Raw genomic sequence first — 14,954 nt, forward strand, 5'->3', positions numbered from 1 at the left:
CTAATTTCTATCCTATCTTTTCAAAAATATCTTCCCATCATATCTTTTTCAAAAATTTGATTTAAAAATATCTTTTCTAACTTCCTAACTTCTTATCTTTTCAAAATTGACTTTCAAAATTTGTTTCAACTAACTAACTAACTTTTTGTTTGTTTCTATCTTTTTCAAAACCACCTAACTAACTCTCTCTCTCTCTCATTTTCGAAAATATCTTCCCTCTTTTTCAAAATTTCTTTTTAATTAACTAATTATTTCAATTTTTAATTTTAATTTTCGAAAATTACTAACCTTTTTCAAAAACCATTTTCGAAAATCACTAACTCCTTTTTCAAAAATAATTTTCGAAAATTTTCTTCTCTCTCATCTCCTTCTATTTGTTTATTCATCTACTAACATCTCTCCCTTACTCAAAAAAAAAGGGGATCTCTATTATTATTATTTTTCTATGCCCTCTTCTTTGTCATATGAGCAGGAGCAAGGACAAGAATATTCTTGTTGAAGCAGATCCAGAACCTGAAAGGACTCTGAAGAGAAAACTAAGAGAAGCTGAATTACAACAAACCAGCAAGCACCTGTCAGAAATTTTCGAACAGGAAGAGGAGATGGTAGCCGAAAATAATAATAATGTAAGGAAGATGCTTGGTGACTTTACTGCACCTAATTCCAATTTATATGGAAGAAGCATCTCCATTCCTGCCATTGGAGCAAACAAGTTTGAGCTTAAACCTCAATTAGTTTCTCTGATGCAGCAGAACTGCAAGTTTCATGGACTTCCATCTGAAGATCCTTTTCAGTTCTTAACTGAATTCTTGCAGATCTGTGATACTGTTAAGACTAATGGAGTAGATCCTGAAGTCTACAGGCTCATGCTTTTCCCTTTTGCTGTAAGAGACAGAGCTAGAATATGGTTGGACTCTCAACCTAAGGATAGCCTGAACTCTTGGGATAAGCTGATCACGGCTTTCTTAGCCAAGTTCTTTCCTCCTCAAAAGCTGAGCAAACTTAGAGTGGATGTCCAAACCTTCAAACAAAAAGATGGTGAATCCCTCTATGAAGCTTGGGAAAGATACAAACAGTTGACCAAAAAGTGTCCTTCTGACATGCTTTCAGAATGGACCATCCTGGATATATTCTATGATGGTTTATCTGAGTTATCAAAGATGTCATTGGATACTTCTGCAGGTGGATCCATTCACCTAAAGAAAACGCCTGCAGAAGCTCAAGAACTCATTGACATGGTTGCTAATAACCAGTTCATGTACACTTCTGAGAGGAATCCTGTAAGTAATGGGACGCCTATGAAGAAGGGAGTTCTTGAAGTTGATACTCTGAATGCCATATTGGCTCAGAACAAAATATTGACTCAGCAAGTCAATATGATTTCTCAGAGTCTGAATGAAATGCAAGCTGCATCCAACAGTACTCAAGAGGCATCTTCTGAAGAAGAAGCTTATGATCCTGAGAACCCTGCAATAGCAGAGGTAAATTATATGGGTGAACCTTATGGAAACACCTATAATCCATTATGGAGAAATCATCCAAATTTCTCATGGAAGGATCAAAAGCCTCAACAAGGCTTTAATAATGGTGGAAGAAACAGGTTTAGCAACAGCAATTCTTTTCCATCATCCACTCAGCAACAGACAGAGAATTCTGAACAAAATACCTCTAATTTGGCAAACTTAGTCTCTGATCTGTCCAAGGCCACTGTAAGTTTCATGAATGAAACAAGGTCTTCCATTAGAAATTTGGAAGCACAAGTGGGCCAGCTGAGTAAGAGGATCACTGAAATCCCTCCTAGTACTCTCCCAAGCAATACAAAAGAGAACCCAAAAGGAGAGTGCAAGGCCATTGACATAAGCACCATGGCCGAACCTGCAAGGGAAGGAGAGGACGTGAATCCCAAGGAGGAGGACCTCCTAGGACGTCTAGTGATCAACAAGGAGCTTCCCTCTGAGGAACCAAAGGACTCTGAGGCTCATCTAGAGACCATAGAGATTCCATTGAACCTCCTTATGCCCTTCATGAGCTCTGATGAGTATTCCTCTTCTGAAGAGAATGAGGATGTTACTAACGAGAAAACTGCCAAGTTCCTTGGTGCAATCATGAAGCTGAATGCCAAATTATTTGGTATTGAGACTTGGGAAGATGAACCTCCCTTGTTCACCAATGAACTAAGTGATCTGGATCAACTGACATTGCCTCAGAAGAGACAGGATCCTGGAAAGTTCATAATACCTTGTACCATAGGCACCATGATCTTTAAGGCTCTGTGTGACCTTGGTTAAGGGATAAACCTCATGCCCCTCTCTGTAATAGAGAAACTAGGAATCTATGGAGTGCAAGCTGCTAAAATCTCATTAGAGATGGCAGACAATCCAAGAAAACAGGCTTATGGACAAGTAGAGGACGTGTTAGTAAAGGTTGAGGGCCTTTACATCCCTACTGATTTCATAGTCCTGGATACTGGAAAGGAAGAGGATGAATCCATCATCCTAGGAAAACCTTTCCTAGCCACAGCAAGAGCTGTGATTAATGTTGACAGAGGTGAACTAGTCCTTCAATGGAATGAGGACTCCCTTGTGTTTAAAACTCAAGGAACTCCCTCTGCAACCATGGAGAGGAAGCATGAAAAGCTTCTCTCAAAGCAGAGTCAACCCAAGCCCCCACAGTCAAACTCTAAGTTTGGTGTTGGGAGGCCACAACCAAATTCTAAGTTTGGTGTTGAACTCCCATATCCAAACTCTAAGTTTGGTGTTAGAGAGTCTCAACAATGCTCTGAACATCTGTGAGGCTCCATGAGAGCCCACTGTCAAGCTATTGACATTAAATAAGCGCTTATTGGGAGACAACCCAATTTTTATTTATCTAACTATATTTTTCTTAGTTATATGTCTTTATAGGTTCATGATCATGTAGAGTCACAAAATAAATATAAAAAATTAAAAACGGAATCAAAAACAGCAGAAAAAAAATCACACCCTGGAGGAAGCATCTGCCTGGCGTTCAACGCCAGAACAGAGCATGGTTCTGGCGCTGAACGCCCAAAATGGGCAGCATCCTGGCGCTGAATGCCCAGAACAAGCATGGTTCTGGCGTTCAACGCCAGAAATGGCAACAAATGGGCGTTGAACGCCCAAAATGGGCACCAACCTGGCGTTGAACGCCCAGAGTTGTGTGCAAGGGCATTTTACATGCCTAAATTGGTGCAGGGATGTAAATGCCTTGACACCTCAGGATCTGTGGACCCCACAGGATCCCCACCTACCTCATCATCTCTCTTTCCATTCATGATCATCCCTTCTGTTTTCCATTTACCACCCATATGGCCAAATACACACATCCATCCATCTCCTCCATATCTTCTTCTTCTTCTTCTATTCTTTCTTCTTTTGCTCGAGGGCGAGCAACATTCTAAGTTTGGTGTGGTAAAAGCATAGATTTTTTGTTTTTTCCATAACCATTGATGGCACCTAAGGCCAGAGAAACCTCTATAAAGAGGAAAGGGAAGACAAAAGCTTCCATCAAGGGTCTATAGCTCAGTGGTAGAACATTTGACTGCAAATCAAGAGATCCCTGAGATACCTCAGGGGATACATTTTCTTCCACACAATTATTGGAAGCAACTAAGGGTGGAACATCAAGAGCACTCCATCATCCTTCATGAAAGCAGAGAAGATCTAAAAGCAATGAAGGAGGAGCAACAAAGGTAAGGAAGAGACATAGAAGAGCTCAAGGACATCATTTGTTCCTCAAGAAGGAAACGCCACCATCACTAAGGTGGATTCATTCCTTATTCTTATTTCTTCTGTTTTTCATTTTCTCTATGATAAATGCTTATCCATGTTTGTGTCTTCATTACATGATCATTAGTAGTTAGTAACTATGTCTTAAAGTTATGAATGTCCTATGAATCCATCACCTCTCTTAAATGAAAAATGTTTTAATTCAAAAGAACAAGAAGTACATGAGTTTCGAATTTATCCTTGAACTTAGCTTAATTATATTGATGTGATGACAATGCTTCTTGGTTTCTGAATGAATGCTTGAACAGTGCATATGTCTTTTGAAGTTGTTGTTTAAGAATGTTAAATATGTTGGCTCTTGAAAGAATGATGACAAGGAGACATGTTATTTGATAATCTGAAAAATCATAAAAATGATTCTTGAAGCAAGAAAAAGCAGCAAAGAACAAAGCTTGCAAAAAAAAATAGGCGAAAAAAAAATAAGAAAAAAAGAAAAAGCAAGCAGAAAAAGCCAAAGCTCTTAAAACCAAGAGGCAAGAGCAAAAAGCCAATAACCCTTAAAACCAAAAGGCAAGGGTAAATAAAAAGGATCCCAAGGCTTTGAGCATCAGTGGATAGGAGGGCCTAAAGGAATAAAATCCTGGTCTAAGTGGCTAAACCAAGCTGTCCCTAACCATGTGCTTGTAGCGTGTAGGTGTCAAGTGAAAACTTGAGACTGAGCGGTTAAAGTCAAGGTCCAAAGCAAAAAAAGAGTGTGCTTAAGAACCCTGGACACCTCTAATTGGGGACTTTAGCAAAGCTGAGTCACAATCTAAAAAGGTTCACCCAGTTATGTGTCTGTGGCATTTATGTATCCGGTGGTAATACTGGAAAACAAAGTGCTTAGGGCCACGGCCAAGACTCATAAAGAAGCTGTGTTCAAGAATCATCATATTGAACTAGGAAAATCAATAACACTATCTGAACTCTGAGTTCCTATAGATGCCAATCATTCTGAACCTCAATGGATAGAGTGAGATGCCAAAACTATTCAAGAGGCAAAAAGCTATAAGTCCCGCTCATTTGATTGGAGCTATGTTTCATTGATAGTTTGGAATTTATAGTATATTCTCTTCTTTTTATCCTATTTGATTTTCAGTTGCTTGGGGACAAGCAACAATTTAAGTTTGGTGTTGTGATGAGCGGATAATTTATACGCTTTTTGGCATTGTTTTTAGTATATTTTTAGTAGAATCTAGTTACTTTTAGGGATGTTTTCATTAGTTTTTATGTTAAATTCACATTTCTGGACTTTACTATGAGTTTGTGTATTTTTCTATGATTTCAGGTATTTTATGGCTGAAATTGAGGGACTTGAGCAGAAATCAGATTCAGGGGTTGAAGAAGGACTGCTGATGCTGTTGGATTCTGACCTCCCTGCACTCAAAATGGATTTTCTGGAGCTACAGAACTCAAAATGGCGCGCTTCTAATTGCGTTGGAAAGTAGACATCCAGAGCTTTCCAGCAATATATAATAGTCCATACTTTGGCCAAGAATAGATGATGCAAACTGGCGTTCAACACCAGCTCTCTGCCCAATTCTGGCGTCCAGCGCCAGAAAAGGATCCAAAACCAGAGTTGAACGCCCAAACTGGCACAAATACTGGCGTTCAACTCCACAAATGGCCTCTACACGTCCAACACTCAAGCTCAGCCCAAGCACACACCAAGTGGGCCCCGGAAGTGGATTTATGCATCAATTACTTATTTCTGTAAACCCTAGTGACTAGTTTATTATAAATAGGACCTTTTACTATTGTATTAGACATCTTTGGTCTCAGTTTTAATCCATTGTTCATCTTAGGAGACTATTGATCACGTTTTAGGGGGCTGGCCGTCTCGGCCATGCCTGGACCTTTCACTTATGTATTTTCAACGGTAGAGTTTCTACACTCCATAGATTAAGGTGTGGAGCTCTGCTGTTCCTCAAAGATTAATACAAAGTACTACTGTTTTCTATTCAATTCATCTTATTTCGCTTCTAAGATATTCATTCGTACTTCAATCTGAATGTGATGAACGTGACAATCATCATCATTCCCTATGAACGCGTGCTTGACAACCACTTCCGTTCTACCTTAGACTGAATGAGTATCTCTTAGATCTCTTAATCAGAATCTTCGTGGTGTAAGCTAGAATGATGGCAGCATTCACGAGAATCCGGAAGGTCTAAACCTTGTCTGTGGTATTCTGAGTAGGATTCAATGAATGAATGACTGTGACGAGCTCCAAAATCGCGATTGCAGGGCGTTAGTGACAGACGCAAAAGGATAGTAAATCCTATTCTAGCATGATCGAGAACCGACAGATGAATAGCCGTGCCGTGACAGGGTGCGTTGACCATTTTCACTGAGAGGATAAGATGAAGCCATTGACAAGGGTGATGCCTCCAGACGATTAGCCGTGCCGTGACAGGGCATTGGATCATTTTCCCGAGAGATGACCGAAAGTAGCCATTGACAGTGGTGATGTATCACATAAAGCCAGCCATGGAAAGGAGTAAGACTGATTGGATGAAGATAGCAGGAAAGCAGAGGTTCAGAGGAACGAAAGCATCTCCATTCGCTTATCTGAAATTCTCACCAACGAATTACATAAGTATTTCTATCCCTATTCTATTAATTATAATTCGAAAACACCATTATCAATTTATATCTGCCTAACTGAGATTTGCAAGGTGACCATAGCTTGCTTCATACCAACAATCTCCGTGGGATTCGACCCTTACTCACGTAAGGTATTACTTGGACGACCCAGTGCACTTGCTGGTTAGTTACACGGAGTTGTGAACCATGGTCTTGGCATCATGTTTTTGGCGCCATTTCCAGGGAAAGAAAGAGCAATGAATTTTACATAATTAAAGTGTAATCACGATTTCGCGTACCAAAATACAATGGCACATTTAACAATTTAATAGAATCATAGAACTTTGCAATTCGGTAAACCTCGAATACGTAGTTAACAAACATTCAAGTTATACCAATAAAATTATAGCAAATTAATAAAAACCCAAAAAACAAACACCAAAAATCTCGGTGGAAGTTCATAGTCAACTACTATCAAAAGCAAAATGCACTAATCAAACCTATTCGCATAAATTGAACATGCAGCTTTAGTTCTCCTTCACCGCCTCTGTCATCCCAGATATTGCCCTTTCTTTCTTCCTTCAAAAGCATTACATTAGTAAACTTTTTCAGCTCATCATCATTATTTCTTGTCTTTGCCTTTTTAAACTCCCATGTCTGACCAATACTTAGGAATCTTGCACCCATTACTCGCAAAACCAAAATACAAAATCATTGACAGACTACAAATCTGAAAACCAACCACAACAAACACATTAATATCAACTAACACCTGGAGATAGTGATTGATATCGAGATCACCAACGTCTTCCACTTGTTGAATATTCTCGGCAGATTGAGCCACTTGATTGGCAAGACTACCAAATTGATAATGCTCACACCACAATGAATCAAAATCTTTGTCACCATAATAGCCATGCAGAAATTTCTAATTCTTCTGAATTGATAATGACTCTCCAATGTTCTCTTCTTCAACTTTCCCTTTCATTTGCATAGAGTCTAGTTTCTCATGTCCAGACATATCAACATTTTTTTCTTTTTAAATATAATTGTTTTGGCCTCAGTACTCACCTGCGTAACCTCCATTCCACTATCCTTTTCACGAATGGTAGTCGAGCCTTCTTTTTTCAACAGCCTTTCTTTTCTTCACCTAGGCCCTAAGCCCAACTGATATTACATTAGACGTTTTTTCACCTGCAACAAAAACAACCCATATTTCAATTAATAACATTTTAGTAGTATGTATTTTCAATATTTACCTATCCACTACCACTCTATCAGATTTAATCTTCAACATCTCAGGCACACCCAACAATTTATTTGCTGAAATATACTTAAATAAAAAATCCACCATCAGATTGTCATCTTCATTACGATCATCCACATCTAATACCTGACTCGGTCACCAACACCAATATAGCGAAAACTGTTCACACAAATTTTTATCTAAGTAAAGGGGAATTATATTCAAATTTTTTAACAAAATTTAACAATTTTTTACAATATTTTTAAAATTTTCAGATGACATATACATTATTTTTGCAATTTACATATTCTAAAAATATTTGCTACTCAATTTTATTTATGCCTTATCTAGTATATATAACATCACAATATTTGATAATTTTTTATTCTCAATAAATTAAAAATAATTATGATATTTTTACAAGTAATTTGATTAGTGTAAAAATAAACATGATATAAAATATATCAATTTTTGCTATTATCTTTTCTTTGCTGTTATGCTTTTGTACATGATCGAACTACCTTTATCTCTGTTATTATCAATTATTGAAAGCTAATAATTTTAGCCGAACTCTTGTTTAAAAGAAATTGAAGCAAAAATTGCATTAGCCATTGTTAAAATTTTAATAAAACTTCAAATCAAAAGCATGAACATCACTCACTGTAATAAAAGCATAGATGAAAATTCAAACTTGATTTTCTTCCAATTAAGGTCGGCACAATGAGCAAGACCCCACAACTCTATACAAATCTTTTCAAATTTTCTGGTAATATCATCTAGTGTTATATAATTTTAATTGCATACAATACATGCTTAACTTTCATGTTTCCATCAGAAATTGTGTTGGTACAATTTACAAGCATTTGATAAAAAAAATGATTTTCTTATCTTTGGTACATGATCAAGAGAAAAATTATATAAGATCCAAACAATCAAATACGACTAATCTCTTAATTTTAATGTGCTAGCTCAGAAATTTATCATCTATTCTATCTTTTTAGTAATGGTGAATATTTTAATTCTCATTATTAAATTTACGCATTACTCATAAATAAGTATTTGCTTTATTCCTTATTTTACATTGCTCTACTCTATTCACCATATTTATTCTTAGTCAACAAAAATTTCAAGCAATTTACAATGTTAACGACACTTTTAATTAATTTTCAGCAGAACAACTCGTATTCTTTTTGACACGTTAATAAGATACATATTTTCTTATTCTTTCTCAATTGTTTTCATGTATTATTGAAAACTTCTCTATTTATTATTTATATTGTTATTGTTAGTAATTATTGTTTTGTTCTTCAACTACATTTTAATTGTTGCTCATACTATCTTTTAATTGCTCAATGCTCATACTGTCGTATTCATGTCTTTTCCATTTTCTTTAATTATCTATTTTTGGAATGACGGAGTTTAGTTTTGACTGTAGCCAATAAATTCAAAATTTGCGTTTATAATATTAGCACAAATATGGAATTCAAAATTGATTTGTGAAGGTATCTGATGTCATTAGTTTGAATACATCATAACTTCTTTAAGATATATATTCTACATATTCAAATTGTTCCATTTTTACATAGTTTATCATTTTATATGTCATAATCAATCATTACAACAATCCGATAATAAACTCGACTTTCACTCAATTCAAGAACAAATTCATCTTTCAATCTGAGAGCAAACTCAGCCTTCAATCACTCATAATCGGCAACTATAAGTCATAATTGTCTCCAACAAACCGGCAATTATAAGTCGAAGTCATTTCTAATAATCTGACACCTATAAGTCAGAATCACTTCAAACAAATCAATAATTATAAGTCAGAATCAGTCCAAGCATACCGACACCTATAAGTCGGCATCAGTCCAACAAACAATCTCGTTCAACAATATACTTGTATAACCAACACCTTTTCCAATGACAAGCTTGTCCAACTTTATTTTCAAGATTATCAAGTTGATCTTGGGGGCTAATCCTCATATCTCTGAATTATAACACAACCGCATTTCTTCTATATCCTGCTGAGTTATAACTTAATATTTATAAAAGCTCAACCTGCTTCTCTTAAAAATAAACAGGTCAAGCTTGGGGGATATGATCTGGTCATTATAACTCGGCAACTGCAAGCTATAATTCGAATATTAGGTCAAGTTAGGATTTTCATGACTTAAATTACCAACACATAACTCGGTCGTTTTACCTCAAACTCGGCTATTACATTCTGGCCCATTCCGTATAACTCGGCCAATGGAACTTATACCTCGGCCCTAATTTATCCATTGATCTACTAGCTATAGCTCGGCCCAAATTTACCTCGATCCGTTAGCTATACCTCGGCCTACTTATACTTATAAATCATAATCCAAATGAGATAATAAAAGTGACTTATCTTCAGTTAGAGAGAATCTCGGCTTTAATATAATCATCTGAATATATTCAGGAGCAGTTATTGCAAAATCAGACAGGCCTCCTTAATAGTTCCACAATACTAGGTGTTCCGAGGGTTACCTGAATCTGTAAGTCGATCTCGGACGAGATCTTCTGTGCTGGTCGGAGATGACGGGCCCGGCTGGTGGGTGGCGGCCAGAGCTGTCGTGTCCGACTTGTTGGACTTGCTGCACTGCTGATCCTTGGTCACCGGAGGGTGGGGGGTACCTGCAAGAGACTCCGATGCTTAAGTTAGCATGGGTATTAAACAGGTTTTTAGTAGAATCAGAGTATGAGTTATACTTGGGTGCTCCAATGTATTTATAATGGTTGTAGAGTGACCTTTTTAGATAAGATAAGTTAGTTATCTTATCTTATCTTTATCTTTAAGTTGAGGTCAGCTTATCTTCAAGGGAACCGCCCTTATCTCTATAGGCTTGGACTGCCTTTGGATTTGGGTCGTATTCCTCTATTTGGGCCCTTTACTGGGCTTTTCTGTCGATTTGACCGACTTCTTTTTGAGAAGAGGTCGGATAGCCTGACCTGAAGAGGTCGGTCGCTTTATTGCTGATCATCCCGGATCGGATAGCTCGAACCAGGGTATGAACAGTGTCCCTGCTTGAGCTCGGTCTTCTGCTTTGAGGTCGAGTCCTTGACTTCGATCTTTCTCTAGTGAAGCCGAACTCGAGCATTTTGTCGATTCCTTTCTTTGTAGAACCTTTTTGAATGTGGAACGCTTTCCTCTAAAAGCGCGCGCTTTTATATCAGCGCTTTGTTCTTGGGAACGTGCGAGAGTTTAATACCTTCATTAATTGATATTAATTGCCCCGTTTTCCTTGGCTTTTATTTTTGAATTTTTACGATCAAAAAACGGTTTCTCTTCCTCGTCTTTCTTCGTAACTTCTCCCTTCACTCTCTCACTTTCTGTTTTCGCCTGCATTTTGCCTTTTCTTGCGCTGCAGCATCATTTGGCGATTTTCTGGGTGATTCCATCTTTCCATCTTTAATCTCCTTTGAAGCTTCTTTCTTCGTTTAGGTTGGTTTTTCTTCCTTTCTCTTTTCCACGTCATTTTCTTGTCTGATTTTGAGAACGTTTTGATTTTGCTTGGAGAAAGTTTGGATCTTTCTGCTTTTGCCGTGCCTGATTGCTGTTGTAATGTGTGTTCTGGGAGTTTCTTCGTCTTTTGCATGAGCCTTTTCGTCTTTCCTCTTTGTTTGATGCTTTTATGTTTTGCATGTTATCACCGTTTCTGTTTGTGCTTTTGATTTTGAAGTTTTGGAATGATGACTTTGTTTGATTCTGAAAAAGGTTGTGTCATTGACGATTTTCGCTTGGCATGTTTGATGTTGGCGATGCTCTTTGCTGATAGACTGTAGGAAGATAGTGGCTTTGATGACTTTGTGTTTTCCTTTTTCGAAACGTTTGTTATTTGAGATCTTCTTTTCTTGTTTTGAGAAATGTCGGGACGTGAGCTGTAGATTTTTCCTGAAATCTTGCTTTGTTACTGCCTCCAAAGGATGCCCCAGGGCTTTGGTTTTGAGTCTTGGGGTTTTCCTTTTCTGTTTGTTTGTCTGGATCATATTAGTCGAGTTGTTTTGCCCCTCGTCTGAGATGTTTTTTAGTAATCCAATCTTCTTTTCTTATTGTAGGATTAGTTGGCCTCATGTCTTCTTGCAATAACATTGTAGAGATGTCTTCTAAAGTTCCTGAGGGAATGTCCGATTGGCTGGACTCCCTTGTCTTAATGTGTGTCTCTGTTGTGGATGCTGAGTTTTGTGTAGAGCTGAGGAAACGTCATAGGGTTTGTGATGGTGGTGCCCGAGAGAGAGATTATGAGCTTGTGGCGCCCGACTCTGACGAGAGGGTTTGTTTTCTTACTTCTGTCGAGGGGGAGCGTCCCTTTTTCTACGCCTATGAATATTTCTTCAGCCAGTTGGACATTACTTTTCCTTTTACTGCTTTCGAGACCGACTTGTTGTGGTTGTGTAACATTGCCCCATCCTAGCTTCATCCGAATTCCTGGGGTTTTATCAAGATTTTTCAGCTGCTTTGCCAAGAGTTAGGCATAACACCTTCTCAGACTCTTTTCCTCTATCTTTTTGTTTCTGCCAAGCCTGGAGGTTCTTCCAAAAAGAAAGCTTCCTGGGTTTCTTTCAGGTCGGCCCAGGGGCATAAAGTTTTTGCCATGTACGATGAGTCTTTTAAGGATTTTAAGAATTACTTCTTTAGAGTCCGTGCTGTGGAGGGGGCCCGCCCCTTTTTTCTTGATGAAAATGATGAGCCTGCTTTTCCTCTAGAATGGCAAAGGAATGTAAGAGTGTCTCGCTATATATGGGAGATGCTTGACGAGGTTGAGCGGGCTTTTGTAATTATTCTTGAAGATTTATGGGGGGAACCACCCCATCTTGATACAAAAATTTTTTTGAGTGACCCGTCTTTAGTTCGAACTGCTTTGGGTACTGTCCGACTTGTTTCTATACTTGCTTCTTAGTTTTGCTTCTTCTAGATTGTAACTCATCACTATGGTTGATTCTGTATTTTCAAAGATGTCGAAAAACAACGATTCCATGAAGGTCTTCAAGAAGGCAAGGAAGGCTGCAGCTGCTCAAAATATCTCGGCTAAGGCGGCAGGAGAGGGATCTTCTCAAGTTTTGGTGAAGTCGCCCGTGCCGAGTTCTCCTGGGCCAAGAGAAGTGATCCCCACTCCTCGAGTTCATCTGGCTGACCCTCCACAGACTTCTGCTACTATTTCTGGTGCTCTTCCCAACAAAAAACAAAAAACAATTGAGCCTTTCAACCTTGATTCTCCTGACTTTGATGCGGTGGAGTTTGTTGACCAATAGATCGGTCCTTATGGTGCCCTCCCCATGGATGATGTTTCGCTCCTCCACCACTTAGATTTTATAACTCGGAGTAGCATCAAGATGGCATATATGGGAGCCGCCCTGTATCGGACTGCTCAAAATCTTCCTCTTCATGCCACCAAAGCCTTCATGGAGGAGGCCAAACAAGAGTTCGATCGGATGAAGGGTCTGAAGGAGGAGTTTAAGGTGAAAATAGCCAAACTGGAGAAGGATCTGGAGAACGAGAAGGCTAGCTCTCTTGCCCTGGCGGCTTCTGTGAGGTTGGCCGAGGACACTGCGTTGAGGCATAAAGACAGTTACGTCACATCTTATCAGGAGGTGGTGCGTTTGAGGGAGGAGTTGGAGTCTGCCCGAGTTGACTACTCCGAGCTCCAAGGTCATCTTGTCGGCAGCGTGAATGCTGCTTATGATAATTTAAAGGAGCAGGTTCAAGTTCTTGCTCCTAAGGTTGACCTTACTCTCTTCAGCTTGGACAACGTTGTAAGGGATGGTAAAATTGTCCCCGACGACCAGGATGACGATGACGTCGGACCTCCCCCTGCGCCTGCTGGTAAAGTGTCGACTTCTATAACTCCTCCCGCTGGGATTGTTCGTCTGGAGTTAGATCCTGATTGTCAAATTCTGAATAGGGACGACGGTACAGTAGATGCAGTGCCTCTCCAGGCTCGCCCTCCTTCACCTCAGACTGATGCTGCCGAGAAGTCTTCTAATCTTAGCTGAATTTTCTTGGATATTTGTGTAGATAGCCCGGCTTGTGGGCTTTTAAACTCTTTATTTTGTAGTTTGAATATTTTGCTGATTGTTGATACTCCTTCTGGTTGCTTGTTTAGCAACTTTTTATTTTGAAAAAACAACAAGTAGCTTTCAAGCTTTTGGGCCTGACCCTGAAGCTTGTTATAATATTGTATTTTATATCATGCTTGTTTGCACTTGTCTTGGCATTTTTCTGGGTTTTAAGAATGCTGGAGCCTTGCTGCTCGGCCTCTTTGGATTGCTTTGTACTTATTGCTTGTAGCTTGGATCCTTTGAGGTCGTGGATGTGTGGATCCAACTTGTATTTCGGTTTTCTCGCTCTTACTTGTATTTATTTCTAGCAATCCATAACCGATTTATTTACGTTGGTCCTCTTTCCAGTTATTTTTGTAGTCCTCTTTTTTGGACCTTTGTCAGGTCTCTTTCAGGGACTACTTTTGTGGGAGACCGACTTCTTTGCATCGTCCTTTTCCAAGTTATTTTTGTAATCCTCTTTCTTGGACCCTTGTCAGGTCTCTTTTAGGGATTACTTTTATAACTTGTTTGTTGGGAGACCGACTTCTTCATATCGATCTCTTCTAAGTTATTTTGTAATCCTCTTTCTTGGACCTTTGTCAGGTCTCTTTCAGGGATTACTTTTATAACTCGTTTGTTGTAGGAGACCAACTTCGTCATGTCGATTTCTTCTAAGTTATTTTGTAATCCTCTTTCTTGGACCTTTGTCAGGTCTCTTTCAGGGATTACTTTTATAACTTGTTTGTTGTAGGAGACCGACTTCGTCATGTCGATCTCTTCTAAGTTATTTTGTAATCCTCTTTCTTGGACCTTTGTCAGGTCTCTTTCAGGGATTACTTTTATAACTTGTTTGTTGTAGGAGACCAACTTCATCATGTCGATCTCTTCTAAGTTATTTTGTAATCATATTTTTTGGACCTTTGTCAGGTCTCTTTCAGGGATTACTTTTGTAACTTGTTTGTTGTAGGAGACCGACTTCGTCATGTCGATCTCTTCTAAGTTATTTTGTAATCCTCTTTCTTGGACCTTTGTCAGGTCTCTTCCAGGGATTACTTTTATAACTTGTTTATTGTAGGAGACCGACTTCGTCATGTCGATCTCTTCTAAGTTATTTTGTAATCCTCTTTCTTGGACCTTTGTCAAGTCTCTTTCAGGGATTACTTTTATAACTTTATGTTTTGGGCCGACTTTGTCATGTCGGGCCCTTCGAAGTTAAAGTAATCCTCTTTAATAGGGTTGGCCAGACCTCTTTTCAGGGTTTACTTATAACT

The 14,954-nt window shown here is 38.6% G+C and overlaps 1 non-coding gene across 1 annotated transcript; it reads right to left on the reverse strand.

Moving 5' to 3' along the window:
• Positions 1–998: 998 nt before the first annotated feature.
• On the reverse strand, positions 999–1,106 carry LOC112760850 (small nucleolar RNA R71). The gene has a single exon (XR_003181269.1). It is a non-coding gene; the product is annotated as a small nucleolar RNA R71 (small nucleolar RNA).
• Between the last annotated feature and the right edge of the window lie 13,848 nt (positions 1,107–14,954).

Source organism: Arachis hypogaea, chromosome 16, assembly GCF_003086295.3.
Source record: "Arachis hypogaea cultivar Tifrunner chromosome 16, arahy.Tifrunner.gnm2.J5K5, whole genome shotgun sequence".
Lineage (NCBI taxonomy): Eukaryota > Viridiplantae > Streptophyta > Magnoliopsida > Fabales > Fabaceae > Arachis > Arachis hypogaea.